Consider the following 12,604-nt stretch of genomic DNA (forward strand, 5'->3'; position numbering starts at 1 on the left):
AAATCTTTTAATATTTAAAAGAACACAACTTTAGTATTGAAATTGCAAGGGTAGCCTTTAACCAAAAAAAGATCTTTTTATGAGGGTAAAAGTGAAAAACAAAATATATATTTTAACCCCTCATAAATTTTGAAACTTTGCCTTTTGCAAAACTATTTTAAAAAGGACTTTGAACCTTTTTCAAAAATACCCTTGCTACAGAAATCATGTTTTAACTTTTAAATCAACACAAAAATTTTATTTTCAACTGAATGGTTTTCGCCCAAAAACCTGGGTTGTCACACTTGCAGCACTCCTCAGGTATGTTCTCATACTTGACGTCGACGGGTGTGGAATCTACCTTGGAGGGGTTAATCTTGTCACCGGTCATTGTAACCGATGAATTCAGATCTGTCCCCAGCGGAGTCACCAAAAAAGTATGTTGATGCAGATTTGGCGAACCCACAACTGTTAGACCACGCAGGATCGCAACGATCGCAACCTGATGAAGACCTCTGGCGACCGGTCGCGCCAACCGGTTAGACCGGTCGGGCGCAGAAAGCTTTGCGAAGACCTAAAGCTACGAGCTCGAGAGGGACCCCGTCGGAGCTCGCAGATCAAGGGTTGTCTTGGAATCAGCAGGCCACCCAAGATGCCCCTGAATGCCGTGTAGACAAACAAAGAATAGCACGAGGTTGGAAAAGCTAGGGTTTGAAGAAAACAAGGAAAATATTAGATTGATTGATTCGATTGGGTAGTAGGACCTCAATCGGGCGTGGCCTTTATATTTATAGGTCGGGGAGGACGTACCCCTTCCAAATCGGGTTACAAATGGACTCTACAAATCAAATCTAACTAGATTCGAATTACACAGCACTAGACCGGTCATACCGGTCGGTCCTTGGTAGTTGCCAATTTCAGCAGCCAACATCCTCTCACTCGTGTGTCACTGCCAGTCCTGAGTGGACTGGATGTGCTGGCCCAGCGACTCGTCGATGTTGTTGGCACGGACGTTCAGCTCTTCCAGCTGCCGAGTAAGAGATTTGAACCCTCTGGACGAAGCTGAACGTCGAGCGGTAGGTGGAATCCCGCTGAACCTGGAACTGGTGGACCAGCGCTCTGGTGCTTGGCGTGCCCACTCACTGGAGCTGGCACTCTGCCACAACAAACCACTAGCCTCATGTTGATGTGAAGACTGTGGTTGTGGCTGTTGCATTTCTTCCCTTTCTGGCCCTGCTTCTTTTAGTCCTGCCAGGTAAACCAGAAACACTATGCGGACGGGCTTTCTCTTATGGAACAAGAGGTATGGTTAGTGAATGGCAGTTATACAAATGATACCTCATGTTTGGCAACGAAATTTCATTTGAATAACCTAAGGAAAAGAAAACAAAGGAATATTTGGGCCTTTCTTGAGTGTGTGGCCTTGAACGAAATAAATACATCGATCAAGACACGGTCATCCTCAATGAAAGGAATAGGGTTCCCCTCTAAGATGCCCATGTTCGATACGATGCGAGCAACCAAAGAAGTGCACTCAATAGGACTCATCATCCTGAAATTTGTAAGCAATTGCTTTACTAATGCTTTTGTGGGGGAGACTCGGATCTTGTTGACCATGGCGTATAATATGATCAACTCATCGTTCCGCACTGGTCGTGGATCATCTCTTGGAAAGGGAGTGATGGCCACCCACTTGTGCATTAAATGAAGAGTCGGATTCTGAATGTCATTGCACTGAGGTGCAAACTTACCATGAACAACTTGACCTGAAATCAAACCCCAAAACTCATGGCGATTAACGCCGACAAGATTGTTCAAGGGAAACTGGCAAACGGTCATAAAACCAAGGAGGTGTCTGAAATCTCGCAAAGCATAGTAGTATTCATTCCCAAAGAATCAGAAATGAACACCCTTAGCTTCCTTCCGTAACATGCAAAGAAACTGGATGGTGAGGAGACAAGAACCATTCTTCTCAATGGGCGCATAGTCTTCCGATCCGACCACATGCCAAACATTAGCGAAGTCAATGTCCATAACTTTTTTCTCAAGGAGGTCCGGGTCAAAGGCTTTGGTATGCCCAAAGCATCGATGCTCGAGCATGGCGTAGGCTTAACGTTCGCGATCATCCCGTAAGTCGAGGTACGGTGCATCTTCATCATCAATCTCCATGTCCTCGGCTTCCGATTCTGCAGCTTGCTCCTCCATTGGTTCTTCTTGTTTTTCTTCCTCATAGTCCATCGTTGTTGGTGTTGGTGTAGGTTCGAGTGAGTGACGGGAGCTTGACTTACCCTGCGAACGGCATGAGCATGACCCCATCCCCTTCATGTTTGCAACAAAAACGAATGAGAATGAACCAAGAACAACTCGGTTCGGGTTGTGTTAACGAAACGAAAATGAAATTCTTACATGAAAGTTGTTCCTCCAAGTGTGTGATTATTCTTCCAGCAAAGAAATGAGAAAGAGAGATTTCTTGAAATCAAACTTGAGCCAAAATCCAAAGAAAACGCGAGCAAGAATTTGTGAGAGTGAGAGAGTGAGCATGAGAGCTTCACACCCCCTTCTTGGCCTCTATTTAAAGACCAACTTCAACATGCACCCGTGGGAGACAAGGCCTTAACGTCTAAGTAGCCGTTGGAGAAAGTGGCTCCCAGGGACCGTTACCCCTGGGTCGGCCGACCTGTGGGGTCGACCGGCCCCTAGGTTGACCCACTGGCTCCCCATTTTGGCCAGGTCCTCCTCCAACGGTCATATGCTTCGTAATTCTGGTGCATGTTCAGAAGTTTGCTTGAAAAGATGTTCAAAATGATTTTTCAAAGGATTTCGAAACTCGGAATATATTTTTAGTACTTTTATAAAGGGAAAAAGTTGCTAGAAAAATTCTACCATGCAGAAAAATATTTTTGTGCTTTGTGTTTTTAAATCATGCAGTGGAGAAAAATTTGAAAAGGTGAAAAATCAAATGGTGGAAAAGCAAATATGAGGTAAGTACCATTTACCTGTGGCGAGGACGCTCGTTCTAGAGTCCGACGTGTAAGACTTTTTCTCCGCGTTTCTTACCAATGTTCGGCCTATCCTGGAGAATTGGACGAAGCCGTACTCTCGACCTTACACCACACTTTCTTCAATCTTCTTTTATTCCTTCATTGTGTGGTCGGTCGTGGTTCCGGCTGAGGGAGTGGTTCACCCCAGAGTGGTTGCCCTTCGCTATCATGATAAATCAGGAAGCGCTGCTCTTCCCTGTGCTTAAACCTGAAGAACATGTCCTCCTTTCTAACACGGAATCAGATTTCTCCTCTTTTGACGTCTATCCTTGCCTCGGCGGCCCTTTGGAATGGTCGCCCTAGTATGAGGTCGACTCCGAAGTCGCCCTCTATATCCATTACTATGAAGTTGGCAATGATGAAGGAGTCTCACTCTCACACCAAGATGTTTTCGATTATCCCTTCGGGATATCGAATCGTAGAATCTGCGAACTGTACAGCCATGTACGTTGGGGAAAGAGCAGGGTATTGAAGTTTTTCATAAATTACCATGGGCATGATGTTGACGCTCACCCCCAGATTGCAAAGACATTGCTCGAAGTTTTTGTCATAGATCGAGCAGCTGATCATGGGGACCCTTGGATCCTCTTGCACTACTGCCACCAGGCCATCCCAAGAGCTGTTCTTTGGGGGATTGTGCCTACCTCCATGGTTAATGCGTGATGACCGCCGGGACGGGTTATACCATCTAGTGGACACCATGCTAACATTTTCAACGGGAGTCTCGGGTTGCCCCGTAGTCTTCCCGCTTTCAATAGCTGGTAAAGATGTAGCAATTTGCGCAAGTTGAGTTTCTATTATTTTATTAAAACTTAACTGATTTTTAAGAGTTGATGATAAAGTTTCAATTTTAACATTCAAACTTTCCAGGGTTTTACCATTGGCCAAGAACTTTTTATTTATATTTTCATTAATTTTATCTTGGCCTAGAACTAGTTCTCTTAAGGGAGGTTGGTTTGAATTGAAATTCAAATTGAAAGAGGAGTTATAGTTATTACCTCCCTGGAATGGTGGACGCGGCTGGTTCCACCCCTGGCCTCCTTGTTGTGGATGATACCCGCTTTTGTTGTTGAGGTATGCACAGTCTTTACGGGTCTCGGGGCAGTCATTCCCTGAGTGTCCATTATTGCCACAGACTTCGCACGTGAAGTGCAGCCTCATGTCTTGGGCACAATTTTCTCTATGTTTCTTGAATTCGGCCGTTTCGTTGAGATGCTTCAGTAGGAGGTCCAGCTTGGCAATGATCATATCCGTCTCCTTGATGGTATGTGTGCCCTTCATCTGGGGTTGGAGTCGTTCTTCGCTCCACCCCTGATTGGAGACCATTTTCTCAACCAATGCCTTGGCTTTGGTTATGGTCGTGTCGAGAAAAGCTCCTCCATCAGCAGCATCGATATGGGCTCTTGATATCGTTGTTAGCCCATTGTAGAATCTTTGGAGGACGAGCCATTCGTCCATCCCGTGATGAGGACAAGCTATGATGTATTCTTGTAGCCTTTCCCAAGCTTTCGGGATGGATTCCATCCCTGTCTGCTGGAAACTTGATACCTTCCCGCGCAGGGCATTCATCTTGCCCAGCAAGAAGAACTTTGCCAGGAACGCCTTGGAGCATTTGTCCCAGGTGTCAATATCTTTTTCCTTGTAGAACCACTGTTTCGCCTTTCCTAGCAGGGAGAAGGGAAACAACCTCAGTTTGACAACATCGACAGCGACACCCCATATCACCACAATGTCACAGAGCTCCAGAAAATTCTGCAAATGTGCGTTAGCATCCTCATTCGGCATGCCACAGAACGGGCTAGCCTGCACCATGTTGATGAGGCTGGAAGTTAGTTCAAAGTTCACGTCTTCAACATTGACATTGGGTCCAGTAGCCACATTGGTGGTGGAGGGGACGGAGAACTCTCGAAGAGTCTTCTCAGCCATAGCCTCACGAATAATTGGTGCTTCCGAACTGGTTTTCTATACCGGAAGAGTAGCGGGAGGAGGAACGACGCGAGGTTGTTACCTTCTCACAAGCTTCTCTTGATTTTCTGTGTAGTTTTCCGGCAGGGAGAAACCGGTCATACACTACCCCTGTCTTCTTTCAAAACAAAAAAAATAAAAGAAGACATAAAGTGACATTACCCTGAAAGAGTAATGACTATATCTTGAGTATGAAGCCTAGATTAATATCAGCACAATAACTTTGTTCACGTGCCATCCCCGGCAACGACGCCAGAAATGCTTGTTGGCATTTCTTAACGTCGCCACCAGGAGGGGTTAGTTCCCTGGCGCCAGAAATGCGTGTTGACTTTCCATAGCATAATCACTAGAAATGGGGGTGTTAAGCCCATCCCTAGCAACTGCACCAAGGATTGCCACTCTCGTGGTATAGTCTATATGATTACAAATGGGATCCGCAAGTGCACAGGTATACCGTTGTAGCATTTCACCCGGAGAGTAAGGGTATCATTATTTATATTTTCCCAAAGGATAGCAGTGGCAAAGGTACTATACTTAGCATTAATCATGACATTGTTCCTCAAGTAATAGGCAAAACTCTAGAAGGGTTAAGCCATGAGAAAGAAGATAAATCAGGGTAATGTGACATGATCACACATCCAACACCCAAGGAAGAAAAGAAAGAAAGAACGAAAGAACAAAAGAACGAACTAAACTATCCTATTGTTGGCACTCCTTAGCCTAAATGAATTACTCCGCAAGCGCACAGAGACCGATGTAACTTTCACCTTGGAGTATTCCAGGGCATCGAATCCACGGGGAACGATAAAACACGACAAGACTTAGAACTAGTTGAACCAGGTAAGTGGCTAGAGGAGCTAACGTCGGTTAGCCAACTCATTACCCAGAAGACTTGCCAGAAGACTTGCAACTAAACTATCTTGATCTGCTTCGGCGGCCTAAAAGAAGGACTCATACAGGGGTGAGAAGGGAGTCCAACGTCCGTCGGCCACTACTGCTATGAAAACACCCGAGCATAGTGGACTACAAAGGACCGACAAGGCTTTCACCACCTACTTCCTACCACTGCAGTACCATGGGGTGGAACACAACCCGAGGTAACTAACCAAGCCGAGGCACCTCGTCTAAACTGTCGAGTTACTGACTTCTTGTAACACCCGGTTTATAAAAGGACATAAACCGAGCAATCATATACGTGCCAGGATCAAGTCACACGTATATACAACAGAATGAACAGTATATCATAGCACATATCACGTAAAAAGATATAATAAAGCGAATACAAATGTTATTTATTACAATAATGACAAAATGTCTGATACAGCGGAAGCGAAGTACAAAGAATCTCGTTGGTAAGGCGTAACCGCGAGAGTTAGGTCAGCGACGATGGGCCCACCTCACGTGGGTACAAGCACAGGTACGCAAACCAAGCACAGACCAGCCGGAGGAGCAGGGACCATTGAAGCTTACTACTCTTGCCCCGCAGGTAAGTTACTCCAAACTAAAAAGACCTAATTAGTAAGCCAAGTCTATCCCATTCTAGCCTTGTGGTAGCGCTGTTGTCCCAGGTTGTCGCTCTATGAACCGGTCCTTATGGAGAGTGGCCAACCAAGCACTAAGCACCGTGCTGGCCCCCTAAACCATGTTTCTACAAAAACATCTTTTAACGAGACATGAGCCACTCATCCACACAGAGGGCCACTCTCAGAATTAAGTTCAAGTAAACCATTAATCAAATTAATTAAAAAGGACTTGAGTGTGTTATAGCGCAGCAACCTAGCACAACTAACCAAAATGCAACCCAAAGGTATATATAAAGGATATAAAGTGGCTAGGAATGTCCTTATAGGCATACAGTATTAAATACAGTATGAAATTGTATTTAAAATGATAGGTTGTTCATGTTACACTTGCCTTCCTCGTACTGCTCACGCTGCTGCTCAAACTGCTCCGAAGACGGCTGCTCCGGGTACTGGTACTGGGGCTCCTCCGATGGATCAACGTCTACTCACGAACACATAGCCAAAACAATGCACAATAATAAGCATACAAGCAAACACTAACAAAAACTAAGGAACAGTACATCAATACATAAAAACAGCAAGAAAAACTGTTCTAAAACTATTCTACGCGTTACAACGATCGCGTGGATATAAAGAACGCCTAAAACGGAGCTAAAACGCATAATCTAGGACAAAAACAAGTTCTAGGGGCTTATTTGTAATAAAAACAGGGTTCCAGGGACTTTTCTGCTAAAACCGAGGGCTTGGACGTAAATAAACTAAAGCTTCAGGGTCTAACTCGCAAAAACTTCAAGCCTGGACTGCGGGTCCTATTTTAAAGAAACTCAGGGGGCTACGCGTTAAAACCAGGACTTAAATCTAATTATTTTTGAACTCAGGTGGACCGCGGGTTGATTTTCAAGGAAGGTGGGAGTCTCTTATGCAAAAAGAGCGGGCCAAACCGGTACGTTTGGATCTCGGCCGCAGGATTAGGATCTGGCGGCTCAGATCTAAAGGATCCTAGATCTAATCGTAGCCGTAGACTCCGGATCGGACGGCGCAGGGGGTTTGGGCGCGCGGGCGGCGGCGGGACACCGCCGGCGACGAATCCCGCGGTGGGGGATCGCCGGTGGGTGGCGATTCTGGGGTTCCCGGGCTCAGCTCGGCCTGGGATTTGGTCGTGGATGTTGTCCGCGGCATGCGTAACACACTCATGCGCTCAGAGTAGCGGATTGGGGTTCAGGACGGCGTTTGTTGCGGCGGTGGCGGATGTACACGGCGGAGCATCGCCGGCGAACGGGGTTCTGGGGGTGCTGGGGCTTCGGATCCACAAAAACTAGCGCCAAAAGGTAGAACAGACCGGGGCGTGGCTCACCGAGGGCGCGGGGCAGACGGATTAGTAGCGTAGACGGGTCGGTCGCGGGTTTGGCGGCGGCGCAGAGGCGGCGCTTGACCGGAGCTCGAGGAGAAGGAGCTGCAGAGCTTGCTCCAGCCTTGGATCTCCTCAATAAGGCACGGGGTCGTGCTGCGAACGAGAACCGAGGGTCAGTCGAACCGGAGAGCCACCGACGGCGTGGAATCGGGGTGGCGGAGGGTTTACCGGCGGCGAGGTCGTGGGTGAAATCCGGCCGCTGCTCGGGTCGGGGTTGCGGTTGGAGACTTCTGGAAAGTTCTTGGCGTCGGGACGGAACCGCTACGGGGGCCTGGGCCGACGGCGGTTCGGCGGAGCAGCGCAGGCGCGGCGGGACAGGGAGCTCTGCTCCCGCGGAGCGAGTGAAGGCGGCGGCTAGGGTTTGAGGGGCGGCGCGAGGGTGGATGGGGTGCAGGGGGGTCCGTGGGGAGCCAATTTAAGGGCCTGCGGGGATCTTGGGGAGGCGTGCCGTGGGGGACGCGGGCGAGATCTCCGGCGGGGGAAACGGGTTCCGTTGGCGCGCTGGAGAAGGAAAGGGGGAGGAGGGCGATGATAGGTGGGTCCGCCCGGTCAGTGGGAGCGCGGGCGACGCGTTTGCGGGATGAGCGGCTGGCTTGCGGGCCAGGCTGGTCAGTGGGAGGGAGCCGCGGGCTGAGCTGGGCTTGAGCACGGGGCGAGTGGGGACTTGGGCCATGCACGGGAGGGAAAGGAAGCCTGGGCCGTGCGGGGGAAGGGAAAAGAGGAGGGATGGGCCGGCCGGGCTGGCGCACTGGGCCAGGGAGGGAAAAGGGCCGGTGGGAGGGGAGAGCGGGCTAGGCCCGGTTGCTGAGTTTTGGGCTGGGTTAGTTTGAGTTGGGTTTGGATTTTGGGTTCCTTTCCTTTTCCATTTCTTTTTCCTTTCCTCTCAACTCAAAACAATTTGAACTCAAATGAATTTGAATTCAATTGAATTTGAATTCAAACTCCTCTACAAACAAACAAAACAAAACCATGCACCACCATGAATGCAACAACAAAATTTAAACCTATGATAAATTTTAATTACTTGAGGAACAAAAATTTGGGTTAAATGCCAGACTAACACAGAAAATCCTTAGAAAATTAAATAAAGTCAATTAAATTTATTATTAAATGCTGAAATTTAAATTAGGGTGTTACATACCCTACCCCCTTAAAGGAATCTCGTCCCCGAGATTTAGCTGGGCTGGCTAGCAAAGAGATCTGGATATGTCTTTTTCAACTCATCTTCTCGCTCCCAAGTAGCCTCAGCTTCACTGTGGTGACTCCACTGAACTCTGCACATCTTGATGCGCTTGTTCCGAGTAACCCTCTCTGATGTCTCCAGAATCTTCACCGAATGCTCAGTATAAGTCAGATCTTCCTGCACATCTACTCCATCCAGGGGTGCCTGTTCCTCGGGCACTCGCAAACACCTCTTCAGCTGAGATATATGGAAGACATCATGAACTCCAGAAAGACTGGGAGGTAACTCCAGGTGATAAGCAACTTCGCCTTTCCGCTCTAGCACCTTGAATGGCCCCACATACCAAGGTGCTAACTTCCCCTTGACATTGAATCTGCGGATTCCTCTCATCGGAGACACCTTCAGATACACATAATCACCGACACTGAAAGTCAGGTCTCTCCATTTGCCATCTGCATAGCTCTTCTGTCTGCTCTATGCAATCCTCAGATTTTCTCGCACGGCCTGAACCATCTGGTCTGCATCATCTATGGTCTCAGGGCCAAAGAGCTGCTTCTCACCAATCTGATCCCAATAGAGAGGAGTCCTGCACTTTCTGCCATACAATGCCTCAAAGGGGGACTTCTTCAGACTGGCCTGGTAGCTGTTGTTATATGAGAACTCAGCATAAGACAGGCACTTATCCCATCTAGTACCATACTGAATAGCACAAGCTCTCAGCATATCCTCCAACACTTGGTTGGTTCTCTCTGTCTGCCCATCTGTCTGAGGGTGATAAGCTGTACTGAAACGCAGCTTCGTATCCAATGAATCATGGAGCTGCTCCTAGAACCGAGAAGTAAACTGAGACCCTCTGTCAGATATGATCTTCTTGGGCACACCATGCAAGCAGACAATCCGAGAGATGTACAACTCTGCCAGTCTAGCACCAGAGTATGTAGTGTTCACTAGAATGAAGTGAGCAACCTTCGTCAGACGATCCACTACTACCCAAATGGAGTTGTACCCTTTCTGAGTACGAGGCAATCCAACAATGAAATCCATGGTGATCTCCTCCCATTTCCACTCTGGAATCTTCAAAGGCTGTAACAGACCTGCTGGCCTCTGATGCTCAGCCTTGACACGCTGACAGGTGTCACAGATGGCCATGTACTCTGCCACTGAACGCTTCATCCCATACCACCAGAAACATTCCTTCAGATCATAATACATCTTCGTGCTACCCGGATGAATAGAATAAGCTGTATCATGGGCCTCACTCAGAATCAACTTCCGGAGATCCTTCACATCTGGCACACAGATCCGGTTCTTGTACCACAAAGTACCCTGATCATCCTCTCTGAAATGAGGAGCCTTGCCCTTCTTGAGCAACTCACGGATCTCCTGCAACTTCTCATCATCTTTCTGATGCTGCCTGATCTCTGCCTCTAGAGTCGGTACTGCCTCAAACGCTGCACTCGAAGTATGATGCAAGAAGCCCAGACTCAACTGCTCGAACTCCTCGCATAACTCTGGAGGCATCTGGAAAGCCACGGCCATGTTGACATAACTTCTTCTGCTCAGAGCATCTGCTACAACATTGGCCTTGCCCGGATGATAGTGAATCTCTAGGTCATAATCCTTGACCAACTCTAGCCATCTTCTCTGCCGCATGTTCAGCTCATTCTGCGTGAAAATGTACTTGAGGCTCTTGTGATCAGTGTAGATATCACACCGCTGCCCATACAAGTAATGCCTCCAAATCTTCAGAGCATGCCCAACTGCGGCTAACTCAAGATCATGAGTGGGATAATTCAGCTCATGCCGACGTAACTGCCATGAAGCATAAGCAATCACTCTGCCCTCCTGCATCAGAACAGACCCAAGACCATCTTTCGAAGCATCACAATATACCGTGAACCTCTTCGTCTGGTCTGGCAGAGTCAGGACTGGCGCCGTAGTCAACCTTTTCTTCAGCTCATCAAAGGCCCTCTGACGCTCATCAGTCCACACGAAAGCCACATTCTTCTCCAGTAAAGAAGTCAAAGGCTTCGTGATCTTGGAGAAATTCTCAATGAACCTCCGATAATATCCGGCTAAGCCCAAGAATGATCGGACTTCCTTCACTGTCTGCGGTGTCTCCCACTCTAGCACATCCTTCACCTTGCTCGGATCAACAGCAATGCCTCCCTAAGAGATAACATGACCGAGGAATGGAACCTCGTCAATCCAGAACTTGCACTTGCTGAACTTGTCATACAACTGATGCTCTCTCAATCTCTGCAACACGAGCCTCAGATGCTCTTCATGCTCTTCCTCTGTCTTGGAGAAGATCAGAATATCATCAATGAAGATCACCACGAAGACATCCAGATAATCCATGAAAACCATGTTCATCAGATGCATGAAGAAAGCCGGGGCATTAGTCAAGCCTAAGGACATGACCATGTACTCATACAGCCCGTACTTGCAGGTGAATGCCGTCTTCGGAATATCCCCAGGACGGATCCTCAGCTGAAAATAACCCGAACGAAGATCAATCTTCGACAATATACGAGCACCTCGAAGCAGATCGAAGAGATCCTCAATACGGGGCAGTGGATGCTTGTTCTTGATAGTGACTGCATTCAGCTCCCAATAATCGACACACATTCTCTTCGAGCCATCCTTCTTATCTACCAGCAATAATGGAAAAGCCCAAGGAGAGAAGCTGCGACGGATATAGCCCTTGGCTAGCAACTCATCAATAGTCTTCTTAACTTCTTCATGCTCTATAGGTGCCATACGGTAGGGCCGCTTTGCAATAGGAGCTGTGCCAGGCAAGAGATCAATACAAAACTCAATGGCGCGTTCGGGCGGCATACCTGGCAGATCATCCGAAAAGACATCTGGGAATTCAGACACCACGCGAATACCGTCCGTGGGTCTAGCCTTCATCTGATGAAGAAATCCAGAAGGCTCCACTGCATTGATAACAACCTCTTGGCCACTGGAAGCTGATAGCAAGACTGTCCTCTGAGCACAATCCATCCGGACTCCCCACTTGGCCAGAGTCTCCATTCCCAGAATGACATCAATGCCCTTGGTGTCTAGCACCATCAGATCAGTACAGAACTCTACTCCCCTCAAGGAAACACTGACTCTCGGGTAGTAAGTGTGAGACCTCAACTGTCCTCCCGGTGAAGATACTAACAGGCACCTCTTTAATGTGCTAGTATGAATACCATGATGCTCGACAAAAGACTGAGTAATGAAGGAATGCGTAGCACCAGTATCGAAAAGCACTGTAGCTGGATATGAATTAACCATGAACGTACCAATAACCACGTTGGGAGCCTCGGCCGCTGACTCGGCTGTCACGTGGTTCACTCTGCCCTGAAGTGGCACCATGGGCTGAGCTGGGCGCCCCTGCTGTCCCGCCTGCGCCTTCCGGGGGCAAGCGTTGGCGTAGTGCCCTGGCTGGCCGCAGTGAAAGCAGGTGCGAAGGGGTCCCTGAGCCTGCTGTCCGGTAGGAGCTGCCGGA

The 12,604-nt window shown here is 48.2% G+C and overlaps 1 non-coding gene across 1 annotated transcript; it reads left to right on the top strand.

Moving 5' to 3' along the window:
* The first annotated feature begins 4,476 nt into the window (after window positions 1–4,476).
* On the top strand, window positions 4,477–4,583 carry LOC120671686. The gene has a single exon (XR_005673784.1). It is a non-coding gene; the product is annotated as a small nucleolar RNA R71 (small nucleolar RNA).
* The last annotated feature ends 8,021 nt before the right edge of the window (window positions 4,584–12,604 follow it).

This window comes from Panicum virgatum, chromosome 4N (assembly GCF_016808335.1).
Source record: "Panicum virgatum strain AP13 chromosome 4N, P.virgatum_v5, whole genome shotgun sequence".
In the NCBI taxonomy this organism is placed as follows: domain Eukaryota; kingdom Viridiplantae; phylum Streptophyta; class Magnoliopsida; order Poales; family Poaceae; genus Panicum; species Panicum virgatum.